This window comes from Notechis scutatus, chromosome 2, assembly GCF_049901735.1.
Source record: "Notechis scutatus isolate UNSWTSFEM ecotype Mainland chromosome 2, rNotScu1.2, whole genome shotgun sequence".
Taxonomy (NCBI): Eukaryota; Metazoa; Chordata; class Lepidosauria; order Squamata; family Elapidae; genus Notechis; species Notechis scutatus.
This window is the reverse complement of record NC_142010.1, coordinates 28,732,798-28,742,234: the sequence shown is the minus strand read 5'-3', so window position 1 is coordinate 28,742,234 and position 9,437 is coordinate 28,732,798. Positions and strand designations below refer to the sequence as shown.

General features: G+C 40.2%; 1 long non-coding RNA gene across 1 annotated transcript in view; it reads right to left on the bottom strand.

Moving 5' to 3' along the window:
• Nucleotides 1-1,029: 1,029 nt before the first annotated feature.
• The window catches only part of LOC148131984 (uncharacterized), a 42,726-nt gene continuing 34,318 nt past the window's right edge, over nucleotides 1,030-9,437 (bottom strand). The window contains exon 3 of the long non-coding RNA XR_015747235.1: nucleotides 1,030-3,577. This is a non-coding gene — a long non-coding RNA (uncharacterized LOC148131984). The remainder of the gene's footprint in view (nucleotides 3,578-9,437) is intronic.

Below are 9,437 nucleotides of genomic sequence, written 5' to 3'. Positions count from 1 at the left end.
TTAGTGACCATCTGAAGTTACAACATCACATTACTACTGTTTTTTACATGTATGACCATTACAGCATCCCTGTGGTCATGTGATAAAAATTTGGAAGCTTGGCCACTGACTCATATTTATGATGGTGGTAAGATCCTGGGGTCATGTGATTCACTTTTGTGACCTTCTGACAACCAAAGTCAATGAATCAAGTGAATCAAGCCAGATTCGCTTAACAACTCTGTTATTTACTTCACAACTGCAGTGATTCACTTAACAAGTGTGGCAAGAAAGCTCGTAAAATGGGCCGAAACTCACTTAACAAATGTCTCATTTAACATCAGAAAATGTTGGTCATAAGTCAAGGACTACCTGTACAGAATAGCAACATTGGAAGGGAACTTGGCAGTCTTCTAGTGTAGGGGTCCCCAAACTTGGCAACTTTAAGACTTGTGGACTTCAACTCCCAGCATTCCTCCTCCAGTCATGTTAGCTCAGGAATTCTGGGAGTTGAAGTCCACAAGTCTTAAACTTGCCAAGTTTGGGGTGCCCTGTTCTAGTCCATCCTCCTTATATCCGTGATGGCAAACCTATGGCACACATGCACACAGAGCCATTTCCCCCAGCACGCGAGAGCTCACCCAGAAGAGCCCCACTGCGCATGTGTGCGTACCACCGCCACCCAACAGCTGATTGTCGGGTATCTGGCAGTATGCATGGGTGGTAGGGGGTGCAGGAGACACATGCGCAGAGACACACAGCATGCACTGGGGGTCGCATGTGCAGAGATGCACAGATGGATGGCGCATGGGGTAATTGTGCGCACATGTGCAGAAATGTGCCACGCATGGGGGTAATTGCACATGCATGTGCAGACGAGCGGCATGCAGCAAGGGGATCATGCATTCATGCGCAGATGTGCAGCGCACTGTGGGGGATCACGTGCGTATGCGCAGGGGGTGGGGGGCCCCAGCACGCATTGCCTTCTGGGTGCTGGCACGCGAGTGCGAACACAATTATCAGCATGGGAGCCGAAAAAGGTTTGCCACCACTGCCTTATACTATTTCAGACAAGTGGCTGTCCAGTCTCTTCTTCAAAACCTCCAGTGATGGAGCCCCCAGAACTTCGAGAGGCAAGTCATTCCAATGATTAATGATTCTCAGCCGACAGGAAATTTATCCTTAATTCTAGGCTAGATTGCTTGGAAGCTAAATGGTGGAAAAACAGACGCCTCTTTTGCAGGTGCAGAAAACGTTTGGGAAATGAAAAGGCAGATTTCACTTCAGCATTAGATGGCTTGCTGTATTTGCCTGGCGCATAAACAGTGAGGTTTCGAGGGCAGGGGCTTAAAATCCTGACGTTTGTTCTCTTTTCCTGATATAAAAAAACCTATAATTAGCTCTTCAATATCTTTTTCTTTGACCAAACCGTTTGTTGGGGAGAAGTGAGTATAATCCAGACATCTTCTTCTCTTCGTTCTCAATTAAAAACTAAGATTATTTATCCCTGTGCTAATAGATTTGAATGGTGAGACCAATTAATTCTCTCAGTGTTCATAGAAATCCCACCACAAAATCAAAACATGCAAGCTCATTAACATTTTTCCCTTAATTATCCCAGAGCCATTTGTGCTAACAGTAGCAAAGAAGGAACAAAATGTGGACTTTTTTTCCTTGTGTTAATAATGTCCTAGTGATTGTTGATCATGCTTTGACTGCGATGATGATCGTGTCATCTGCTGTAAATTAGCAGCCATCTCATTAAGCAATAATAATAGCTTATAAGTAACTGTAGCAGTGTACCTGGCGCCCCACACAGAGGGAAGGATTCATAACAAATAGGCAACCTATTTATTTCTCCACTTTCTGTAGCCATATCATTGTGTCAATTATGTCATTCTTTCTCTCACCTATCCTAAGAAAAGGAAAATATTTTCCTTCATTGTTACTATGCCAGGTTACACTCCCTTCACTCTGATTTTGATAATCATATTAGCAGTGAAATCTGCTCTTTGTTAAATTTAAGGTTCTGAAGTTCCACCACATGATTCATTCAATCTAACAGGGATATTTTTGTCCTTGTAGTGTGAGAGCTGGTTCTCATATTAATGAGAAGACTGGTCGCTGTTTCCAAAAATATTCTACAGACAGCCGCACTTTCACCAAAGAAACACCAAAGGAGCACAAGAAAAGGCAAACAAATGGAATCTTGCCATTTTAAGGTGCCTATATATAGAATTCTCATTTGAAAGAATAATATTTTTTTAGAATTTTTATGCTTTTACACTTTCTTCCTAATAAAGCTTACAGTATAAATCAGACGTTCTGAGAGTCTTGTGCTTTGGGAATATCCATTTCTGCACAGGTCCAAGTCCTTCCAGCCCAAAATTTATGGCTGAGTGTTTCAACCCAACACTAATAATCTACAATCTAGGTCAATATTTCTAACTTCAACAACTTTAAGAAGTGTGGACTTCAACTTCCACAATTCCCTGTTCAGCATGCTGGCTGGATAACTCTGAAAGTTGAAATCTACACTTCTTAAAGTTGTCAAGGTTGAAAAACACTGATCTAAGCAAATATAGTTCCTTCTGGTAGTCTTCCTGCTCTGATTTCAGTAGATTTGACCTTTGCTATTCATATTCTATTTTCTGTCTCTCTGTTGTATCTCTCTATCTATGTCTCTATATCTGTCTATCTATCTTTTTACATCTCTCTATCTCTATCTCATCTCTATATTTATCTATCTCTGTACATCTATATATATCTCTACATCTACCATCTGCAGCTATCTATATCTTATACCTATCTCCAAAGCATCACCTCCCAGTGGGAAAACAACAATCATCACTTTCCTTAAGGTGATATGGAGCAGAGGGTTTAGCCACTTGTCAGATGGCTTAACAGATGATACTATTAAGGTAGACATAAAGTGAAAATAGAGAGACCTCTTGCTATAGTCCTGCTTGGTGCAATTTTTCATCTGTATCTGTGACCTATCAGTTGGACGATTTCTTAACACAGCTATAGATAGCATGCCTCTGAAAGAGTGCTAAACTCAAGTTCAGAAATTGTACCAGTTGACAGGTAAAAGGCATGAAAGGGGCTGAAAGGGGAGGAAGCAACTGATAACAATGGACATAATAACCATAGACATTGAACTGATAACACGTGAGTGGGGCGGTGGCCTAGAGGTGGAGCTCTCATCTCACAATCAGGAGGCTGTGAGTTTGATCCTAGGTAGAGGCAGATTTTTCTCCCTCTGGGCACACTGAGAATATATCTGCTGGGGAAAAAACCCCACATTGGCGACAGGAAGGGCATCTGGCCAGTAAACACTCAGCTCCATTCAAGACTCCACTCCACAAGGAATTATGGAATTGTTAAAAGACCACCATCCCTCACTAGCACTGTAAAGCAATCAGGGCACAGTCAAGAAGTGACCAAAGAGCAGGTTCTGTCTGGCAGCTTCTGGAAGTATCAGATGGATGGCCTTGACAAACATGATGCTTAGATCTGCACAGTTACGATTGCTCTGCATCTAATAACAAGGGTCATTACTTTGGCGTCTGGTATCTCTCAGGAAGGAATCCCGCTCCTCAAAAAAAAAAATCATTAGTAACACAATCAGTTGCACAAACAGCTGCAGAAATTGCAACTTCCTGAAACAGGGCCGAGGAATTCTAACAAAATAAATGTCCTTCAATTGAGTTGCATGGCTGGCATTCGGGCCAATTAATCCACACCTTGCTTCTCTATTTAAATTACATACATATGTACAAACTACATAGCCAAAAAGGCGTTAAGAGTTGTTAACCTAATCTTACGTAGCTTTTTCTCTGGTAATATTACACTAATAACTAGAGCATACAAAACATTTGCTAGACCAATACTCGAATACAGCTCATCAGTCTGGAACCCACGTTACATATCTGATATTAACACAGTTGAGAAAGTCCAGAAATATTTCACAAGAAGAGTTTTCCTCTCCTCTACTCATTGCAGAATACCTTAGGCCACCAGACTTGAAATTCTAGACCTAGAAAACCTAGAACTACGCTGCCTTTGGTCCGATCTAAGTATAGTATATAAAATCATACATTGCAATGTCCTGCCTGTCAATGAATACTTCAGCTTCAACCATAACAACACAAGAGCAAACAACAGATACAAACTCAAGGTTAATCTCACCAAACTTGATTGCAGGAAATACAACTTCAGCAACAGAGTGGTCAATGTCTGGAATACTCTACCTGACTCTGTGGTTTCTTCTCCAAACCCCAAAAACCTTAACCTTAAACTGTCTACTATTGACCTCACCCCTTTCCTAAGAGGTCTGTAGGGGGCGTGCATAACCGCACCAATGTGCCTACCGTCCCTGTCCTGTTGTTTCTTTTATATATTTTTTATTTTTCTTATATGTATCCATGTATTCATAACTATGTTTTTACTTATGCCTATTATCTTGTAAGCAATTGACAAATTTAAAAAAAATTGTACCCTATTCCTCTCCCAAAGGTAACAGCGTTCTGTGGCATCAAGCTGAAATGAACACTGCCCCCTATAATCAGCAATGAATAGCAGAAGAAAATCCACGGGGGACTTCTTTACTTTTACATCTCCCAGAAGTGTAAACCCCTAACTGTAACAAAGGTAGAAGGAAAATAAAAGCAATTGAAATTTCATCCTCACAGGTACATTTTAAAAATATCCTATCCCTTTTTGAAAAAAACAATAAATCCATACCCTGCCCCCTTTCACAAATTAGATTTTTTTCCCCTCCCTTACCAACAATTACATGGACAGTTTCCAATCTACCACATTTTCCCATTAGAGGTGAAGTGGTTTTCGTTCCTTGGAGTTACATGATTTGATTTCCTTTCCTTACTGGGTTTTTTTAAGAGAGAGAGAGGGAGGGAGGGAGGGAGGGAGGGGGAGAGAGAGAGAGAGAGAGAGAGAGAGAGAGAGAGAGAGAAGTTTCCTGTAATTATTCCAAATCTCTCATTTTAATTCCAGCTGAGACCTTAATGGGAGCCATTCTGACAAGACAGAGGATCCTATCCCGGCAGGTCTTAATTGGAAGGCGGCCATTTGCAATTACCAATGTGCAAGACCTGTGTAAAATGAGAAGCACTAGCAGCATAATTTCTACCTTGTGTCCCGGGCTCTGAGGATTTGTTACTCATCCAGGCTGTCCATCTGGGAAGCAAACAGCATGTATGCCTTGATGAGAAACTCTGGCCAACCGACCAGCTGTGAAAAAAATAGATTACTCTTGTCATTTTTTTTTCTCCTAGGTAATTTGCTGGGAGCAAAAATATAATTTCTTTGAAGGTATGTGGTTAAGAGACAACCAGAAGGAGGGGGCTGATTTATATTTAAAAGTTCACTGCATTTTTTTACATGTGTGTTAAATCTAATTTTAAAGCTGTGGGCCAGGTGCAGGATAGGATTTCCTGTCATCTAGGTCAGTGAGAAAGAGAAAAGGGAAAACAGGGAGAATTTTTTTTTATTGTTTGACAATTTGGGGAATGGGTATATATCTACATCCTTTAAGTAAAATAGAAGTCATCCACCCACAAAACACAGAGACCCCATGATTGATATAAAGAACAATGTTGCTTCTAAAAGCTCAGCTGCACTTCATAAAGGTAAAAGAGGCATTATTAAAAAGGGATTAAGGAGATGACAAGGGTTGGAAGAGAGCAGCTGGCCCTGCTGTGTCTAAGAAATTATAGATTAGCCTCTTTTATGACAGCTTTTAAGTCATTCTGTAGGTAAAATCCAGAAGTTGTTAATGAGCAGAGTTTAAATGTGAACAAGTCAACCAGAACCATTTCGAAAGAGGAGACTTGGGTTAAAAAATTGCTATGGGTGACTTCTGGTTTGATTTGCACCCAAGGCACACAGAATCAAGATTACATGAATATCATAGAATCAAAAGTATTGCTTTATAAAGCCTTAGTAAGACCACATGTAGAATATTGCATCCAGTTTTGGTCACCATATTATAAAACAAATGTAGAGACTCTAGGAAGAATGCAGAAAAGAGCAACAAATATGATTAGGGGACTGGAGTCTAAATATATATGAAGGACTGTTGCAGGAATTTGATATGTCTAGTCTAGTGTAAAGAAGATTTAGGGGTGACATGACAGTAGTGTTCCTATATTTGAGGGGTTGCCGCAAAGAAGAAGGGCGTCAACCTATTTTCCAAAGCACCAGAAGAAACAGTGGATGGAAATTAATCAAGGAGAGAAGCAGCTTAGAACTAAGGAGAAATTTCCTAATAATTAACCAGTGGAACAGCCTGCCTTCTCAGAAGTTGTGAGTGCCTAATCACTGGAGGCTTCTAAGAAGAGACAGGACAACCATTTGTCTGGAATAGTATAAGGTATCCCCCTGTTATTTTGAATAACAGAATAACAGAATTGGAAAGGACCTTGGGAGTCTTCTAATCCAACCCCCTACAGTACAAAAGCAGGAGACCTTATAATATAATTCCAGACAAGTGGCTTAGACTTTAAGAGAGCTGACTTCAACAAATTTAGAGAGAGTTTAAGAACAATTCCACGGATGGAAATCCTAAGGGGGAAACCAACTCAAGATATTTGGGAAACTTTGAAAAATGATATTATAAATGTCCAGGCTACCACAATACCACTGAGACAGGAAAAACAAGAGATCTCAGATGAAACCAGCATGGCTGCATAAAGAATTCTTTATATACTCGACGAGTCCCTTTTCCAGATGTCTCCATGCTTTCTTCCAGGGAGATAGATATGAAATTGATTGCTTAGCTTCAGTGGGGCTAGCTGGATTGGGCCGGACTGGGCTGCATGGACTGCATGGACATTATTTGCCAAGATTGAAAAACACTGATATAAAACTTGTTTTAGCTTCTGTTCATGTAGAGATTTACTGAAACATGCAGTTTGGTCAAGGATGTATAAGCCTTTCCACAAATATAGCAAGCCCCAAGGTATAAACGTGAATTGCTCTTTTCATGGTTGTTCTGAAATCTCTTGTGAAAGATGACTCGATGTTTATTCCTCAAAGAGAACAAAGAAAAAGTCCTTTTCATTTATAGTAGCTTTGAAATATCAGGTAAATTTCTGGTGCGATTTGGAAGACAGTTCAGGATCTGTGCAACTGTTCTACTCTTTATTTTGATTTGGTTTTGTGGTGACCTAATCGAGTCAAATTTAGTTTCGCAAGTGACACTGGTGTCATAACCATGTCACCGCAATCTCTGTTTGGAACCTCTCAATAGGGATCTCTTGGTTAAAAAAAATAATAATTGGAGCTCAAACTGCAAATCATAGAAAATAACTGAAAACAGATAATAAACAGCACACAATGTGACTCATGCAAAGGCCTTGAAATGTCCTATTTTCACAGGTAATATTTTGGGATAAAACTGGTTCAGCCATGCCTAAGAGCTCTCTGAAAATAATGTTCTTAATGCAAGATTTGTTTCTATTTTCACTCCATTTCTTTGTTTTCACTTTTTATCCTTGTCACGTTTCCTCCCTGTTGAATGATGGAAGATGGCATGAGCTGGCCAGATTACAATCTGAATTAACCAACCATGGTCCCTTCATTTTGTTTTGAAAAGAGAAAAGAGAAAAACTCACCATCATATTACTATATGCATATAATCAGAGGAGACTGCTAGATTTTGCAACATTAGCTCCCTTCTGAAAGATATCACAAGCTCAGTACCACATCTTTTTTCCAGTACATTAAGTAAGTCCCCATCAGAATTATCCCAAACTGTGGGCATGCCCTTGTGCTGTGAGTAGGCAGGTCTACATGTTGGTACAGTTCTCCCCAGCTAGACCACATCCTAACAGTTCTTGAAAATCCATTTCCCACAGTAGCCTTGAAGCAGCTCCTTGGCCACCTGCTTAGTGTCAGCAAACACTAGCAGGCAAAGAGCCAGGATCAGGCCCAGATACTACTGCTGGAAGCATTCCAGCCCTTGGCATCTGGATCTGGCTGTTGACATCTGTGGAAACAGTGATAAATGTTGTCTCTCAATAGAAAATGAGGAGAAAGTCAAGATGCTTTTCTTTCTTTTTAAAATTGTATCTGAAACAAGCTCTTGTTTCTTTCCTTCTCCCCAATTGTCTGTGGAAATTCTTATGGTTTTATTTATATATACATACACATGCATGTGTGCAATATATATATGGGGCATACCTACTATGAGCCACAGTGGCGCAGTGGTTAGAATGCAGTATTGCAGGCCACTTCTGCTGACTGCCGGCTGACTGCAATTTGGCAGTTCAAATCTCATCAGGCTCAAGGCTGATTCAGCCTTCCATCCTTCCAAGGTGGGTAAAATGAGGAGCCAAATGGTTGGGGGCAATATGCTGACACTGTAAACCACTTAGAGAGGGCTGTAAAGCACTGTGAAGCAGTCTATAAGTCTAAGTGCTATAGCTATTTAGTTTTAATATTGGGTGCCTATCCAAATTGTCCCTTCAGCAGTTACATGAAGAACCACCACTTGGTGAAACAGAAAGAAAATGGATCACCTGCCCTACAGAGACTAACAAGCTTTACATCTAATATTGCTCTATTACCCCATAACTTGCTAAATGACGTGATTAGATCTGCCAATAGAGGGTTCTTCACTATGTCCCACAACTTCAGCTGCAAAGGATTCTAGAATGTAAATCATCGCAGATGATAACACCTAGCCAACTTTGATTATTGTTGTGGGGGGAATGTAAGGAGGCTTGGTTAATGCTTGAATAGAAGATCACATGGAAACCTCAGTGCTATAGGCTAGCCTAGAAAGTTTCATGCCTAAAATGGGACTAGAACTCCCAGTTGTTCAGTTTTTATCCTGGTGCTTTAACCAAAGTGACTCTCATTGACTTACTGTGGTAATATTTTGCAAATTGTTGTATATTTTCACTCACTCTGAGGAGCTATAACAAAGGCAATGGCAAAATTCTTCTAGATTGCTGTTAAAAAAAACCACCAATGTGATATTTCCCAGCAGACACTAGATGTTGAACTCAACAAAACCTGAACAAAACCTGAACATATTTACCCAATAGGTTTCCTTCCTGCAGCCATCTATGGTACAATCACGGAACGAGGAGATTTATTAATTTATTATTTAAAACATTTATATAGTTGCTCACCTTCTAACTGTGAGCAGCTCCCAATCAAAAATTAAAACAATATCTAAAATCATATTAAAACTATACAACTAAACAGATTAAAACATTAAGAACAACAAATACCTGGCAAAAGGTCAATCTTGTAATATACAGCTATCTAATCTTATCTCAGCGTTTGGGAGAAAAGTAGGATCTTCAAAGTTTTTCCAGAAGGCTAAAAGGATGGAGGCCTCTGTTGAATTTCTGGGGGCAGCAGGTTCCATAGGGCAGGGGATGCCCTGAAAAAGGCACACTTTCTAGCTCCCAACAGTTGGCAAT